Here is an 18,161-nt window from a genome sequence, read left to right as displayed (position 1 = left end):
AATGATCCATCTAGCCCAGTATCCTGTTGTCTAAGCGTGGCCAGTGCCAGATGCTTTGTAGAGAATGAACAGAATGGGGCAATTTAGAGTGATCCACTGCTGTCATCCAGTCCCAGCTTCTGGCAGGTGGAGACTTAAGGATACCCGGACCACGGAGTTATGTCCCTGACCATCTTAGCATAGCCACTGATGGACCTATCCTCCATGGACTTATCTAATTCTTTTGGCCTTCACACCATCCCCTGGCGAGGAGTTCCACAGGTTGATTGTCCGTTGTGTGAAGAAATACTTCCTTTTGTTTGTTTTAAACCTGCTGCTGATTAACTTCATGGGGTGACCCCTGGTTCATGTGTTATATGAAGGGATCAAGAACATTTTCTTATAGACATTCTCCACACCAGTCACACATTTGTAGACCTCGATCATATTCCCCTTATGCGTCTCTTTCCTAAATTCAACAGTCCCAGTCTTTCCTCGTATTGAAGCCGCTCCATACCCCTAATCATTTTTGTTGCATTTACTGCACAGCTCATTTGATAAGGGCTAGCATCACATGCATTATGTGGTGCAGTCTTGCAGCGACATGGACTGGACTAGCTATATGTCTTTTCCACTTCTAATTTCTATTATCCTATAATAATTTGTTTGAATAAAAATAGCATTCTTCTATTAACCATTTGCAGCAAATTATCTAAGAATCCTCCCTGAATTTGTATAGAGTTCCAGAAAGCTCATTAAAAAAAAACCCACCCGATTTTAGTTTCTCTCGGTGAAATTCACCATTTAGCAGCAAGAGGTCTATGCACCCCTTAAGCTTCCAAAATAGGGCACAGATGGGCCTGAAACAGAGCACAGTACTCGGATTACGCTGATCTTCCCCTTCTGCGATTGGCTGGCAACACCCTGAGGAGCAAAGTCAGACATTGTTCATGTTCTACTCTTCACTTTAAACAGTTGTCCGAGTTGTTGTTTTTTTTAATTATTATTATGAAAGCTCACTGGCCTGTGGATGAGACATTGGCCTGTGAGCAACGTGGCGCAAACACCCATTGCATGTTTATCGGTAGCATGGTTGATCGCTGCCTGACAGCTGCTTTTCACCCTGCCCTTTCGTACACTGTCATCCCACAGCCGCCGGGGAAAAGAGCTGATAGTTTGCATGTATTTTATCTCTCCCTGACACCTTACCCCATCCCTCTTCCTCGCCAGGAAAACTTCACCCTCCCCGGTGTATTTCTTTTAAACTTAACTGCCTTCAGGAACCTGTTCTCCTTTGCTCATTTTGTTCTGCGTGGGCTCGAGAACGGGCTGTTGGTTTAAAATTAAAAGCACCAGCAAAACACCATCATAACACTGGGACAAAGGGCCTGACCCCAAACCCACTGATGCCAATGGAAAGACTCCCACTGATTTCAGTGGGATTGGGATCAGGCCCCTCGCAAAGCAGTTTAAGTTCAAACCATACAAAATAGTCCATGAACAGACTAAGGTCCAGATCCTCCGAGTTGTTTAGGTGCCCAACTCCCATTGAAATCAATGAGAGTTAGGCACCTGTGAGGATCTGAATTTAACATCCCGGTGGTGGCATGTATAAAACCCACACCAACCAAGAAGGGATTAACTAGATCTCTAGAGCTCTAATTGGCCTCACCTCGTTACAAATGCAGGCTTATGGAGGAGTGCAAAGGAAGGAGATCACTGCAGTGAGGGGAAGGAGATCCAGGAGTGAGGGACGCTGGAGTTCTTGCTATGTGAAAAGGGCTTGACAGAACCTGGGTGGAGGGAGAACCTAAGATGGTCTCAAAGCTCAAGCCCAGGCTAGGTGGAAGTTACGTAGCTTGTATCTGTGTCTGTTTTTTGAGAGTTGCTGAGGGACTCCAGGGGCAGCCCTGGGAGCTGCTGCTCTGGAAGAAGAGTGAGGCTGAAAAGGAGGCGCTGAAGAAGTGGTGTCTGCCATTGTTTTGTGGGCCATTATTTGTTTGGGACATTGACACCCTGGAAGAGATGAAACTAAAAGGTGACCTGGCTGGAGGGCCGAGTCACCAACTCTGCAGACCACTGAAGTCCTGGGGAGAGGGAGGCAGAAGCTCGAAGTGCTATCCTTTGGTTGGAGGGCAAGAGAAGTCCAGATCAGTGAGTTGGTGGGTAGCTTTCGGCGTGGCTTGCTGGAACTCTGGCAAACGATCGAAGTGGGCGCTGATTTACCGTGTGCTCCATAGTTTGCGACCGGCGGCCGCAGTCCCATTGTGCGTTGTCTCTCATCTTCCAAAGGTGAAAGGGAGGTGACAGTGGCCACCTTGCAATGTTCTAAAATGGCTCAGTGTGTACCATTATATCCGGGGACGGGTGAAGCCTGTACGTTGTTTTGTGGAATCAGCAATCAGGTGTATGTTTGGGACGTTCTCCTTCTCCCAGAATTCTTTCCAGGGTGAGTCAGGATTTCACGAGAACATGTTCAGAGCGCTGGCCTAACCCCCAAAAGGCTTGCGAGATTTCAGACATGGGGACAAGACAACAACATTCACATGGTGCTCCCGTAGCGTGTTATTGACTAACCCAACGAATGTCATCAGAAGGCCAGCGGACATAGATGTGTTGATCTCCTGGTATGATTAGCAACGTGAAATGCTGTGTCATGCCATGAGAGGGTGCTCTGGGATAGTCAGACCAGGATAGAGCCCAATCCAGAAAAGCCCCTAACCACGTGTTTCACATTAAGCATGCGAGTAGTTCGATATTTTTCAAAGCAGCTACTCACATGCTTAAAGCTAAGTGTGTGCCTAAGTGCTTTGCAAGATTGGGACCTTAAAAAGGATTGGATCAAATCTACAAATGCCAGTGCAGTAGATCTTAATTCATATACATCCAGGCTACAGATGCAATACTGCATTAAAGAGAAAGAGTATCTACCTCAGGTGAACATGTGAAAATAAGAGAGTGCCAGGATATGTGCATAAAATGAGTGTATAAAGAAGAAATATAAATATATGGGAAGAAATCCTGCATATGAGGCTCTCATGGACTTTAATGGGAGCTGTCTGCTTAGGTAGTGCCTGCATAGACCCTGTGCTGCCCTTCTGCAGAATCTTATCCTGAGTGCATCCAGGAGACGCATTCGACCCACTGATAGCCCAAGACTGGAGTATGAATAGAAATGAAGAAATACTAGGGGAAAATAATTCTCCGCACTTTAGAAATGAGTGAAATGCTGTGGCCCGTGTTATGCAGGCGGCTTAGTATGAGACACTAAATGAGCCTAGTGCTTCCTTCTGGCCTTAAAATCTATGAATCTAGAATAACAGGATCAAAGCCAGGCTCGAGGATGATCTGGCTCCAACTCTAGCTGCAAAATTCAGATCCAGAAGTATGGTGATGTTTATAATGGGCCAGTCCAAATCCTTCCCGCAAATCTAGAGAAAGGCAGAGAAGCAACATTCAGCTCCATGCTTGTATCTGAATTTTCCCAAAGGTAGGGGGGTAGTTTTCAATCCTGGGTACTGGTCCAGGCCCATCTCTGTTGGATCCATCTTCCTCGTAAACAAGCAACATGTTATAAAAAGAATCAAATATGTTCTTATTTGTGATGGTTTCCCAGCTGCTGTTCAGAGTGGCATTGCTGAGTGAAGACATGTTTAAAAATAGGACACTGGGGAATCATTCAGATGTTACTTTAATCCAATCACCTGCAAGGTAGAGATGGCCCAAAATGTCTGCCAGCAGCTGTTTACTCAATAGTGGAAGAGTTCAGCCTTATAGAACCAATGTATATTGTCAGCGTGGATGGCAAGGTCTGCCCTGGGGCAGGAGTACTTTACTGGGCCTTGGCTGATTGTGCCACATTCTCGAATGCCTTCAGAGCCCACTCTGCTGGAAATAACCCATGTGGAAAATGAGTGAGCCCCTACAGAATGCCCTACAAATGTTTCCGTAGGTCCTGATCCAAAGCCCACTGAAATCAAGGGTCAGGCCCTTATCGAGGGCTGGGTTGGCTGCTTACCAAATGCTCTAAAGACTCCAGTCTGACATTCCGTACACACCCAAATCTCCCAGTGGAATCCATGTGAAATTTGGATGCACAGAGAACGCAGGCTCAGTCCCATTATTTGTACAAAGAAGAACAGATTGCAGCTGTCCACATCTTTAATACAGAGGTGGGGCTTGTGGTGAGTGCAGGTGCTTGCTGTCAACTGTCCATTTTGATCACCATGGTCCCTAAGATGTGAGCTTGGCCCATGAGTTCCATATTATCTGACTTCCCATATAACACAGGTTATCGAAACGTCTCTGACCTATTTCCTGTTGGAACGACAGCAGATCTTTTAGAAAAAACATCCAATCTTGATTTAAAAATTGCCAGTGATAGAGAATTCACCACAACCCTTGGTAAACTGTTTCAATGATTAATTGCCCTCACTGCTAGAAATGTATGCCTTATTTCCAGCTTGAATTTGTCTTGCTTCAACTTCCAGCCATTGGCTACTGACAAACCTTTGTCTAGTGTTGGAGAGCGGAGACATTTTTCACTCAAAACAGCTCAATGAAAACCTTCATGGAAAATGGTCATAGTGGCCAAAATTTTCTGCATTTTGATGAAAAATAAAATCCCCAATTTTTTTTTACCAATTTTTTTTTGGTATTTAGAACACCAAAAAGTGTGTAGGGTGTTGTGTTTTCTTTCCCCCTGTTTGTTTTTGGGTTTTTTTGCAAAACATTTTCACAGGGAATTCTGAAAAAACCTCATCCAAATACTTCACAATTTCCCACTGGAAATAATTCCGCTTTTGACCAGATGTATTTGTTTGGTTTTTGAACTACAGGGCTTGGAGAATTGAAATATATTCACAGGCTCAATATACATCACTGTTCTTTTTGATGCTTACTTACGTGAAACAGATTAGAGACCTGTAGATAGAATGTTAGGGCATCATTTTCTCCTACAAGGGAATAAACCACACAGCAACTGGTAGAGTAAATGTTTCCAGTGGGGAGGGAGGGACCTCCCTGAAAAGAGTTGTGAGATGAGCCTTCACAAATAACAGTGTCAGGACAAATTAATTGGCTACATGCATCCTTTCCAAAGGTGATCAGCATTTTGGCATGCTTTCACCATGGGAAATGTCTTGGCAAACAGTGGTTCTCCTCTTGTTTCATAAACTCTAAGCCCAAAAATTCAAAGGCACGAAAAATGCATTCTGTTTTTGTTTGTTCATTCAAGTGTCTACCAGGTAATGCCCTAAAAGCTCAGTGATAGAATTCCAGCTGGGCGTTTTCAGAAAGATCTCACGATGCACCAGAATACGCAGTGTAACCAACCAGAAATATTCAAGTCCTTCCTCACGATCCATTGTTTTTGTCAATTTAATCCCCAGTGCCTGTTCTTATTTAGTGCTTGCAACCATCAAAGAAACTGGGATGGAGGTTAGATTAAAAAATAAATAAATACAAAGGAGAAGCTGGTAAATATACTTAGTTCAGACAAAAGAAAACCAAAAACACAGTAAGGTCACCCTGACTTTTGAAGATTTCATCTTTAAGCTCGATTATCTGTATATAATTAGAAAAAAAAGGCAGTCTTTCTGGAATGATCATGTTACAGGACAGTCTAAACTGCCATTCAGTGTTTTTTTCATGTATCTGTATTGTTAATGGGATTCCCACAGTCATAAATTAAACACAGGATCCAAACATTCCCAGCCTCGAGAGTGATGAGAAAGCTTCACCTCCTCATTATTATACAGAATCAGCAATGGGAACGAGTAATTTATTGCTCTCCGAAATGACTCAATATGTCCCTTTTCCCATGTGCTTGACAGAGCTCAGCTAGTTATCTGCCTTGCCTCAATATACCTGCTGCAGGACAAAAGCTGCATCAAACTAACTGGACCCAGGGGAGAAAAAGTGGCCATATCAGACATATTTACTAAATGATCCCAGAGGGGGGGCGGGATAGCTCAGTGGTTTGAGCATTGGCCTGCTCAACCTAGGGTTGTGAGCTCAATCCTTGACGGGGCAACTTAGGGATCTGGGGCAAAATCAGTACTTGGTCCTGCTAGTGAAGGCAGGGGGCTGGAGTCGATGACTTTTCAAGGTCCCTTCCAGCTCTAGGAGATAGGATATCTCTATTAATTTAATTTAAGCAGAGATCAGTATCCTAGCAGCTCTCATTCAAGAACTGCGGCATGGCTAACTGTGGCATGTGGCGGCTGGTGAGGGAAATGCAAGTGAAAAAAAGAAAAAAGATGTTTTGAGTCTTTTCTCATTGATTCTCAGTTAAACTAAGGCCTTAAAATGGTTATAACTGCGTGTGTAAAGGGGCTTTAAAGTGAGTGTGTCTGAGGGTATGTCTGCCCTGCAAGTGAAAGTGTGTAACAGTCCTCACTTGAGGAGCATGGCCTAGTGGTCACAGCTGCAACTCCTCACGGCCCGGGAGGTTGTAGGGAGGGGAGCCCGGGCCCTTCCACTCCCTTTCCCTGGTGGGGAAACTCAAACCACAATAAGTAAGAGGGGGTTATCAATGTCGAAAGTCCACAGGATACTTCCCGCTCTGGTTGTCTCCAGGGTGGGTCCTCCATTCCCGCAGGGAGGGCCCCCTTGGGCAGCTGTGTCAGAGTCTTAGGCTGCCCTCTGCTCTGCTCTGCTGGAGCTGTGGGCAGCAGGTCTGCTCCCCTCCAGCTCTGCCACCCAATGAGCTAATCCCCTGCCTTTTAATTCCTCCGGCAGATGGAGCATTTGCGGCAGGTGTGGCGGGGCGGGGCTGGCTGAGCCCAAAACAATCCCTTCACCTCTTGTTGCCCAGGGTGGGGTTTGTACACCCCATCACAAGGTGTGATTGTAGTATGGGCAGATTGAAATGCGCCAGCTTTAATCTAGCTACCACGGGTAACAATAGCAGTGAAGATGTGGCAGCATGGGCTTCTGGCCATGTTGTCACCACTATGGGCCGACGAGAGGTTGGGGAAGCCGGTACAAATTACCGGGGCCCGGCGGTCTGGAAGGGGGCTCGGGGCCCAGCTTCCCCGGCTCCCCCCACCCTTCGTCGGCCCTGTTTAGCCAGTCTGCCCTTGCTGGGGGGCCCAAAAAATTTTTTTCACCGGGGCCCGAACCCGCTCTCGGCGTCCCTGACTATTGTGATCAGTGCTAGCTAGATTAAAGTGGGCATGGATATTCCTATCTGTGCTACAGTCGCGCCTTTCCCTTGCTGTGTAGACATCCCCTAATTGAGAATCAAGCCCATGATCTAATGCAGGAGTTCTCAACCTCTCTTTCTGAGGCTCCCCCAACATGCTATAAAAACTCTATGGCCCCCTGTACCACAAACGTTTTGTTGCATATACAAGCCAGGGCCGGCGTTAGGGGGTAGCAAGCAGGGCAATTGCCTGGGGCCCCACGCCACAGGGCCCCCTGTGAAGCTAAGCTGCTCAGGGTTTGGCTTCAGCCCTGGGTGGGGGGACTCAGTTTTCTGTCCTGGGCCCCAGCGTGTCTAATGCTGGCCCTGCTTGGTGGACACCCTGAAACCTGCTCGTGGCCCCTAGGGGGCCCTGGAGCCCTGGTTGAGAACCACCGATCTAATGTAGACACTACTGCAAAACGCTAACAGAGGCTGCCAAAACCCTGGGGCCAATCCTACAACTTTTACTTACCTCATTTGTTCTGGCTCCCATGAGTGTCCCCCTGACCTCAACGGGCCTCCTTGCATGAATTAGGGATGCAGGACTGGGCTGTTTTCTTGATTCAGGTCCCAACGCTCTACATTCCTCGAACCCCTCAAAATTGCGCTTGGAATGCAGGATTGGGCCGTCTCCCTGGATCTTCACCGGGTCTCCTCTGCTGCCTTCCTTTCTTTATTCCCCCGCCCCTGATATATAATAATAAATGGTTCAACAATTGCTACAGGTAGTTATGGAGTCCAACAGTTGCTTATAACCGCCGTGTATAATGATCCTCAACACCTCGCACTGATATGCTTATAACCATTTGTAACAATTAATCATGTTTATTATGGTAGTGCCTAGAGACCAGCCCAGATCACGGCCCCATTGTGCGAGGCATAGTACAACCACAGAGTAGCGGACACAGGCTACTCCATGCCTGTAAAGTCTCTGTAAGCCATTTAGAAATGGAACCTTATTATCAAATGTAACCAAAGGTTCATAATGCTCCCTTTGACTTAGGGAAGGGAAATACAGATATCGATGCCTTGATAGAGTCGTTTTCAAGTTTGTCGCTGGTTTTTTGTTGTTTGTTTTTTTTAGCTTCTTGCAGGGCTAGTTATGGAGAGTTGTTCTAAGAAGCCACCGTGACCTTTCCGGGGAACAATTTGCCATTGTTTTTGTGCAGACTTGCCTCTATTTTTACACTCTGTTTTGCTGATATGGGGAAAGGGAATCCCTTGGGAACCTAGCAGTTAAGAGGAGGGAGTGGCTGCAGCTCTGTGAGAAGTGTCTGGGCACTCTGATCTGTTTGCGGGAGATTTGTCTAGATAGGGGTGCTGGGAAACTGCTGGGTTTGCAGTGGCGAGGTCTGCTGATTCCTCGTGCCAGGAATTGTCACTCCCAGCACACAAAGGGCACGTCCTGCAGACCCTCACTCCCAATGATGAGGCATGCTCATGGGTTGTCCCACTGAAATCATGACACTACTCATGTCATTAAAGTTTTCCCAGGCCACACCTACTGAAGATGCTTTGTTATTACTTGTATTACAGTAGTGACTAGAGGCCAGGCATGTAGCACAAGATAGTGTCTGCCTTAAAGATCTTACAATCTAGAGACAAGACAAAGCAGGGATTATTAACCCCATTTTACAGATGGAGAAAATGAGGGACTGATGGATTAAGTGACTTGCCCAAGGTCATAAAGGACGTTTTGTGGTAGAGCCAGGAATTTGACCCATTTGCCTTTAGGCCAGTACTTTAACCACAGGGCTAACTTTTCTCTTTAAAACATCACCTCTAACCAGCTTTTCTGTTTAGTTGCTTCTGAGCTCCCGTCTCAAGATGCATCTCGGCGTGGCCACACGTCAACCTTCTTTTTGTGTTGTTATTGGTCATACTTGATTTAAAGGTGGCTAGCTTGCGTCACAGTGAAGTTACGTGCCCAAAACCACACAGTGAGATCAGTGGCAGCGCTGGGAAATAGAACCCAGGCATCCTGGGTGCCTCCTGCTGGACAGCACTTCCTCGTTAATATACAAAGGAACAATATATGCCCATTCAAGTTACTTTGTACAGTGTGACAAATCTTTGTCCTTGTTTCCGTGTGTCCCACGTTTCCTAGTGGATTTTGTTAGCCTCAGAGGCTCACTGTGACCCTCCATGTAGCCCTTCTCTCTCTAGAGGCAAGGGTCACAGTCTACTGAGCCATTTTCATCATAAGCCAGCGAGGGAGGTGAGGAGAAGCAACCCTCCCTCGCACAGTCTCTGTTGTCTCCTAGTATCAGTGATTAATCGGGGGAGGGGGCAAAGAGGGGAGCCCAGGCCCACCCTCTACTCCGGGCTCCAGCCCAGGGACCCTAATAGTATCAGCTGTGGTCGCTGACCTTTAGAAACAGGGCACATACAATTCCCTGGGCTACTTCCCCGCAGCAGCCCCCACTTCTTCAAGCTCCACTTCACCCGTACCTCAGGGCCTCCTTCCTTGTGCCTGATATGGTGTGTACTGCTCGGTCTCTCCAACAGCACAGCTTCCTCCCACAGCTCCTGACATGCATGCCCACCTGACTAACTGGGAGGTTTTTAACTAGTTTCAGCCAGCCCCTGATTGGCTTCAGGTGTCCCACTCAACCTAGCTGTCTCCACTGCTTTCTGGAAGGATCTTAATTGGCTCCAGGTGTGTTGATTAACCTGGAGCAACTGCCATTTGGTTACCATGGTAACAGGGATTTGTTTTGCCTGGGGCTAACATACCTGTTTCTCACTACTTTCCTATAGCCATCTGGCCTTGCCCCGTCAAACAGCAACTGCCCTCACCTCTCTAACATGATTTCTTTTTTAGTTTCTGACCTTGGTGCTCTGGAAAGTATAAGCACTAAAATACTTAGGTGAAGCTGGCATGAAGCAAGAAGGTTTTCTGCATACTGAGCCCCTCCCTGCCCTATAGTGCTGCGAATCCATCCCAGTCCTGACCTACGCCAGCGCTACAAACCTGCTATGTCTTCTACAGCTCTGCCGATGCAGGACGCTCTGAATCTGCACGACCTCTGCTCTGCCAATGCACCTTGATCCTGATAGTCTAATCCTGGGCTGGTTGTTCCTGCTTCAAATCAGTGCCCAAACTGACTGGTTAGAAATCCTACCCGTTCTAATATCCTCCCATGCAAAGGGCCTAGGCTGTATGTCAGTACCACCACTGCCACTATTTAGTTAGAATTCGGATCTTGCCAGTCAATCTGATACACACTTTCCAGCCCTCACTTCCCTTAAGCAGCAACAGCTGGCTCTTCAAACAGACAGCGTGTGCACCCGCTATGAAACAACCAAGGTGTAAATCAGGTACAGCTCAACTAAAGTCATTGGGACTAAATGACTGGTACAAACGCCAGCAGACTCCGGCCTGATATCTGCAGCTCTTATGCACCTTTCAGCCCCAGTCATGACCTACAATCTAACCAAAGCCTTCAATTATCTGCTATGACACACTGTGGGCTTTGGGACTGATCCAAAGCCCATTGAAATCAGTGGAAAGATTCCCGTTAGCTTCAGTGGGCTTCAGAGCAAGCCACTTTTCACACGCTGTCCTGCCTCCTCATACAGGGTCATTTATAGCATCTGATGCTGTGGCGTGAGTCTTTGAGAGCCAGTATGACCATTCTGGAGCATAGGTATTTAATGCTTTTAGAAATACGTGCAAATGCACTGAAGCAGAAATGAAAAACGTTAACACCCCAAACCAGCGGTTATATTATAGCAACCGGCACACAACGTAGTGTCAATTCTCTTCAGCGTGCCAAATCTGCGTTCTCCTCAAGGAAGAGGGAAAGGGGATCTGTAAATATGGAGAAACGTTGTATGACGTTTCCTCTGGGGCCACATTGTATCTTGTTAGCGACTTCCTATCGCAGATGTTCTGGGCAGGGATGGGAGAGCCCTGCTTGGGATCAGGAAACGCACATGGAGACTCAAAATGATTCCCCTTTGCTGAACATCTGGTTTGCAAATCAGCGGTCTGCATTTCCGATTTCATACCTGCCCTCCAAACCAAAGCCACAGGCTTGTGGAGAGAAACACGGCTTCCCACTTCTTATGCGACAGGACATCATGCTATCACTGCCACGGAGGTACTATAGGGAGGGGAGCCCCATTAGTCCCTATTGTTAATTACATTATTTTGCTAGCACCGAGAGACTCCAACAAGCTCTGTTGTGTTAGGTGCTGTACAAATACATGGTAAGAAGCAGCCCCTGCCCTGAAAAGCATATAATAGAAAAGTCACACAACGGGTGAGAGGGGACATAGCAGGGGGAAGGGAATGACTAGCCCAGTGCAGCACATTGCCACAGCCAGGAGTAGAAACAGGACTCCTGACTTGCTCTCCACTGTCCTATCCACTAGACAACGCTGCCTTCCTGAGAAAGAGAGGATGCTGACTAGATCTGTGCTGCAAATATTATGTGAGGTGCATAATGCAACCTGACCGAGCTTGGCAGAATTCGATTTTTATTTTTTTTATAATTTCAGTGGATAACATCGATGTTTATTTTTAAGCATTTTTTTTAGATTTTGATTCACAGTCGTGTGACATTATGGGGGGTTGGGGTGGGAGGTGTCGGCCAATAAGTATTTAATGATGGTAGGCATTGAGATTCACAGAGTTAAAGCTTTTCAGCCGTTCCACCGCAAATTGTCAACATCGCAGGTCAAAATACACACACTACATATCCTTAAATCAAACTGTAATAAGTGCTCAAGTAGCATTTTTCTTTCTTTGCCTCTCTGTACATTTCAGTTCTTATATCTAGAAATAATTTTTGGGAGGGTCGCTTTTTGGGGTGCACAGTGAAATCGATGTTTACTGATAAAAATCCAATCCTTTCAAATGTAAACACAACCGTTAGTGTTTTCAGTTTTAAGCAGAAACTTTGAAGCAAGGCAGTCAGTGTGGACTTCTGCTTATAAACTGATGTGATATGGCCCAGTACTATTGCAAGGTCAGGCTTGACAAAGCCCTGGCTGGGACGATTTAGTTGGGGTTGGTCCTGCTTTGAACAGGAGGTTGGACTAGATGACCTCCTGAGGTCCCTTCCAACCCTGAGATTCTGTGATTCTATGATTCTATACGCATATCAACGGGTGAATAAGAAAGGGAGCCAAAGACTGAAAATACTAATAATAGAAAATACTAACCCAATGCATGGTAACTAACAACACAGTGTACTGTATAATAGCCACCAACGTGTTATCGCCTCTTATCTATGTGCTCTCGGACCTCCAGTCATGGCTCTCACACTAAAGAAATTCAAAAGAACTTGGAACCACTACTGAGCTTTTAGTAAAACAAATTGAACATGCACAAAAATAGCAACTCTCGTAAACTGGCACAGAGCCTGGTCTATTGTTTTACCAAATATAAATGCTCCCAGCTGGCAGCTTCACTGCTAGTTTTGTGTGGGTATATATAGGAAAACGCTCCTTCTCTGGTCTTGATCTTCATGCCCTAAGATGTCTGAGCTGTTATTGTCTTTATAGGTCAGACGATGTCAAGCCATTGGGGATAGGAACCTGGTAGGATTGCGGTGCTGGTTTTAATTGGATTCTGACGGCTGCAATAGGATAGCAATGGGAAGTGGCAATTTGCTTGGGAGCTACTATTGTTTTCAGTGTCTGACTATATTACAGCAGTGCCCAGAATAGAGCCGCGCTGCCTTTGGTGAAGGTTGCCTGACACTTCCCAGGATGAGATGCAGTTTTCAGTAGCTTAGAACTTTGCCAAACTTTAACTGTTGGGGCTCAACTTTCCCATGCAAGGCGTCTGCCTCAGCATAGGCGCCAACTTCCCCTCTAGCCGGGGGGGTGCTCAACACCCCTGCCCCTGTCTGCCCCAGGCCCTGCCCCCACTCCAGCCCTTCCCCCAAGCCCCTGCCCCCACCTCGCCTCTTCCCGCCCCACCACCGCTCCACCCCTTTCCCCAAGCCCCTGCCCTCACTCCACTCCACCCCACCTCTTTCCGCCCCCTCCCCTGAGAGCACCCCGTTCCCGCTCCTCTCCCTCCCTCCCAGTGCCTCCTGCATGCCACGAAACAGCTGTTTGCAGGAGGCGCTGGGAGGGAGGGGATGGAGTTGAGCAGCGGGGCCATCAGCAGGCGGGAGGCACTGGTGGCGGGGAGGGGAGAGCTTGGCTGCTGGTGGGTGCTAAGCACCTGCTAATTTTTTTTAATTTAATTAATTCGGTGCCACAGACTGACTTTTTAAATTATGTTTTAAGTTTCAGCTAGATTGGCTCTGCCATTTCTGAGAATGAGATTAGGGCAAAATATCAGTTGTTTTGCCCATGTTAAAAAAATTCTTACAGCCATTTCATTGAGGAACTCTAGCACCTTCATTCTTTGGAGCAGGAACTTAACTTGGGCTGGGGGAGGAGAGGGGTGTAGGCCTTGCTGGAGCCCTTGGCATAACTAACAGTGGGAATCAAAGGCTGTGAACCAGAGTAGGCCTGGCGTCGGCAAAATAACAACACACTAGATATTGGCTAATCAAGTAAGCACACTCCTGACTGCAGAGGATGGTACAAGAACACCAAGAGTTGTCAAGTAACTACATAAACACATTCCTAAGAGATGGTAGAGGAACATGCCGACCCCTCGTAAGATAAGGATGGGGTGACAGGATAACGGACGAGGATGTTGTGTTCGAACTAGCAGGTACAAGGTGTAGGGTGGTAACTAATCACGTCAGGAGTGTCGTACGGAACTTGTCTGTGTCAATGTATAAAAGGAGACGTCATAGGAGAGGCAGCTTTGGCCAGCCAAGGGGGCAGTGTCCTGGTCCGTAGACTGAGCCCCTATAGAGCGCTTTGTCGACAATTAACCGGCCAAGCACCTTTGCCCCTGAACCGAGCCCGTGGTCTTTCCTGTGACTAACTGGTGAATGAATACACTTGCACCGTCGGCTAGTGCCGCTGACCTCGGAGTGCCAAGGACTGTAACAATGCTGCCGCAGCAATGACGTTCCTCAGCGCTTAACAACAAGGAGTCGAGAGGATGTGCTTTTTGCTATCTTTGTGAAAATCAACCCACAGGTAGCCCATTTATAAGCCTCTGGTCAAATCTCAATTTGCACATGCTCAGTCGAGGTTTGTTAGAGTTTGGCAGCTAAATTCCCTGGCCCCTCCCCTGCTCGACCCCCTACCAGCTCGCCAAGTGCATCCCTCCTCTTCTCCCCCCTCCCCGCTCGGCCCCCCTCACCCGCCACTTGCTGTGTGCGTCCTCCTTTCCTCCACCCCCTCCTCCCGGCTCGGTCCCTCCATCGCCACTCGCCGCGTGTGGCCCACCGCTTCTCCCCTCTCCTCCCTCACCCCCACGCCGCTTGCCGTGTGCATCCCTCCTCCCCCCTCGAGTGGTGGCGGGGAGAAGGGGAGGGCTGTGGCGAGCAGTGGGGGGCAGCTGAGCGGGGAGGAGAGGATGAACCAGTGAACGGCAGCAGGGACCTCTGGAGAGGGGGGTGGATTGCTGGAGAGGAGCAGCCAGGCAGTGGCGGGCGGCGAACGTAGAGCTTTTATATGCGCCATGCAGGTTCCTGGGTGGCAGAGGAGGTGGCATCTGCTACTCAGCTTCCCAGGTTCATCAGTAATCTCCCTGGGGACTCCTCCTCAGCCACCCGGGATCCTGCATGGTGCATAATAAATAAGCAAAAGCTTCTGGCGGAAGCTCACTCCCAGCAGGGAGGGGAAGAGGCGGGGTCACCACAGCCCAGGCGTCTGGTGGCCAGGTCGGTGGTGGCTGCCTCCCCAGGCCTAGTCTGCCCACTGCCCATGAGTTCTGCAACCCTAACTTGTAATGGGCTATATTGTAATATGCCATTGTTAGATTGGGTTGCACAGGAGGCCAGACTAGGTGATCACAATGGTCCCTTCTGGCCTTAGAATCTATGACTGCGAATTGCATTTTACACCTGGACTATCCCATTGATGTCCATGGCGCTAGTGTGGAATGGGGTGTGGGTCAACGTGAGTGAAAGTATTGCAACTTGCAGCTGTTGGATCCTGTTATTTATATCTTTCGCTGCTAGACTGAAGAGCCCATTATTAAATATTTGTTCCCCAAGACTGCAATCAAGTCGCCGTCTTTAAGTACCTAGACGGGGAGTAATTATTTGATAATGGGCTCTTCAGTCTAGCGGTTTGTTTGTTCATGTTGTGTGTATCATTCGCCTTCGACAATGAGACGACTCAGGTGCGTCTCACAGAGTGCTCCAGCTTTTGATTTTACAGCGCAGCAGTTTTTCAACACTGACTTAAACAAATCTGAAAACGTGCCTATTTCTATAGGTTTTAGAGAAGGCTTCTTTTACATGGAAATGCTAGGTCAAGTGACAGCGACTGGATAACACCCATGTCAGCACCATCTAAGTCAGGAAGAGTGGGTTGAAATTAAAAAAGGGAAAGGTAAGTAGGCCAAAGATGAAGAAAAACATCCTGACTGTGAGATGCATTAGGCTGTGGAATAGTCTCCCAGGGAGAAATGATGGAGGCCTTGTTGCTTGGAACTTTTCAAACTAGATTGGACACAGGACTAGCAAATATACTGTAGGCAATGGGCTAGAATGACTCTAAGAGGCCTTTTCCATCCGTGGTTCCATGGTAACATAATAAATCCGTGGCCACCTAGAGCGTCAAGGTTATTGCTGTGCTGCACAGTGTGGCAGTTTTGAAAGTCCTGGCAACAGTGGGAATAGAACTCATACCTCTGCGTTGATAGCACAGGCCCCGCCCCTTAAAGGGGAATTACTGTTAGCATCATAGGGCTTATGACAAACATCTATGGAGTTCTGTGTCTTTCCAGTAGAGGGCAGTGGTATGCAAACGCTAGATAGCGCTTTACAATAATTAGCCCAGTGCACAGATCTAGTGGGCGTTATTTCTGGCAGCAGCAGCTATATAGCCTCCACGCCATACTTTTCCTCTGGAAATAATTGCATTTAGAGCTATATGCTGTTTGTTCTCATGCCTCATAGCTAGGGTTGGTCAACAATCAGGAAGTGTTTTTTGCAAAAAATTTGAAAAGAAAGAAAACATTTTCATTTTATTTTAACATTGTTCATGGCATTTTTTGGTTTTTCAATAACGTGAAATGATTTTTTTTCTTTGTTTCCCTCCCCCTTTCCCTTTCTCCTGCTCTTTTCATATTTTCCCCCCAGGGGAAAAAATAATAAAGAAAAAAGGAAGAAAAATAACCCCCAAAACACACACCACCACTCCCCCCCCCTTTTTTTTTGGTCATCACAATTTTTCAGTTTTAGCTTCATTTGAAAAAAATGTTGATGAACAAAAATTGTTGTGGGAGTTGAAAAGTTTTTTCCACTGAAAAAATGTTTTGAGGATAATTTTTCCACCAGCTCTAATCACGCTGGTGCCAGACTTGTCCAGAAATGCCTGTCTTCATTTAGAACATCTGGATTTCAGCCCTTCATGATCAATCACATGTTGATCTCAACACAAAAATCCAAGGAAAAGAAATCATGGGAAATCAATTAGGACCTGTCGGTAGCAATGGTGCCCTTCATGATGGACTTTGTGCCTTTAAGAAGTAGAGCCATTTGTGTCACTGATACTCCATTTGATTCCGCACCATTGCTCCGTGAGACCCTGAAATGGTTGACTCTTTCACATGGCCTGGGAGACTTGTTTGTCAATTGTCAGAGGGATCATTTGGGAATCCCAGGATGAGAACTTGGTATTTTCCAATTGGGAAGAATGGGAATGGGGCAGTGCCTTGTTCTTGGCGGTGGTGTTCTGTTGTTTTGTATTTTTTTTAATTAATAGATCTCTCCATCCTGGAGACCTGCTCTTCTCTTCGATCCCAGGCAAAAGCATCTCTCAGGGGTCTCAGACTTCTGTCCTTGAAATCTATTCACACCGTCAGTGTAAAGGGCATGGCTGTTCCCAGAGACCATATGACACAATGACATTTCTCTGCTTTATTCAGCTCTTTCTCTTCCTGCCTCCCCTGGGGGCACCCGGCTGTTAGCCCCCCTGCCCTACAACACTCTCACGGCTCAGTACGTGTGACAGTCCCACTCAGCGAGGAAGAACCTTCGACATTTCAGAGGCACGCAGCCGCTGCTTCCTTATAATGGTTCCCTCTGTACCCGCATACCTTTAAAAATCACGTCCCCCTGGGTTAATATGAAATCCATTCAGCATTTCTGGCTTCCTCCTCACTGCCTCATTACAATGGGAGGCCCATAGTGATTATGGGAAGCAGAGATGTATGTGCTCAGATTCATCCCCCCCCTTTAGTACCTGCATCTGCTTGCTTGGTCTATGGCCAAAAAAGTGACTTAAGTGCTTGTGGTTTTGTTAGATTTTTTTTTTTTTTAAACCAAGCAAACCCGCCTGCCTGTTGCAAAGCTATAGCCAAGCGGCTAGGCCAAAATCCTGGGTCTCTGTTATGGTAATCGCACGGTTGCAGTCTCCACGAAGCAGATGCAGACTGGTTCATAATAAGACTGTTTAACAGCCACAGAGGAGGAGAGTGACTCTTTTGTGAGGCACTTGCCGGGGTTGGAGAACACTTATAAGGAAACAACTGGAGCTTGTTTAATAGAAGTGCGGGTTATCAGATGGGTTTCGCTGGTTTCTGATGGGTCTGTTTTGAGGGGGGGGTAGGAGGTGGGTTTTGTTTTCCCTGCTGCTGAATTAGGGAATTGCCTTGGCTGTAGCGATTGGTGGGAATAACGCTCCTGTCCCACGGTGGGGTGTTTGCCTTTCGGGAAGGGCCTGGGGTGGCTGAGAAAAGCAGGGCAGTCTTTTAATATTACTGACGGGTGCAGGTTGGAAGTGGGGTGGGTCCCCGCCGGGGAGTCGGGCTCCTGCAGCTGAATCTGGGTTGACGGAGCTCAGAAGCCCCGGGGCTGTTTGGAGCTGGGGTTTGGTCCAATAAATGGAGAGGGTGTTGGTGACATTGCGAGCGGGGTGTGGATTTCAAATCCCCTCCAAAGGGAATGGGTGC

This window comes from Emys orbicularis, chromosome 8, assembly GCF_028017835.1.
Source record: "Emys orbicularis isolate rEmyOrb1 chromosome 8, rEmyOrb1.hap1, whole genome shotgun sequence".
Lineage (NCBI taxonomy): Eukaryota > Metazoa > Chordata > Testudines > Emydidae > Emys > Emys orbicularis.
The sequence above is the reverse complement of the archived record's forward strand: the minus strand, read 5'-3'. Positions refer to the sequence as shown.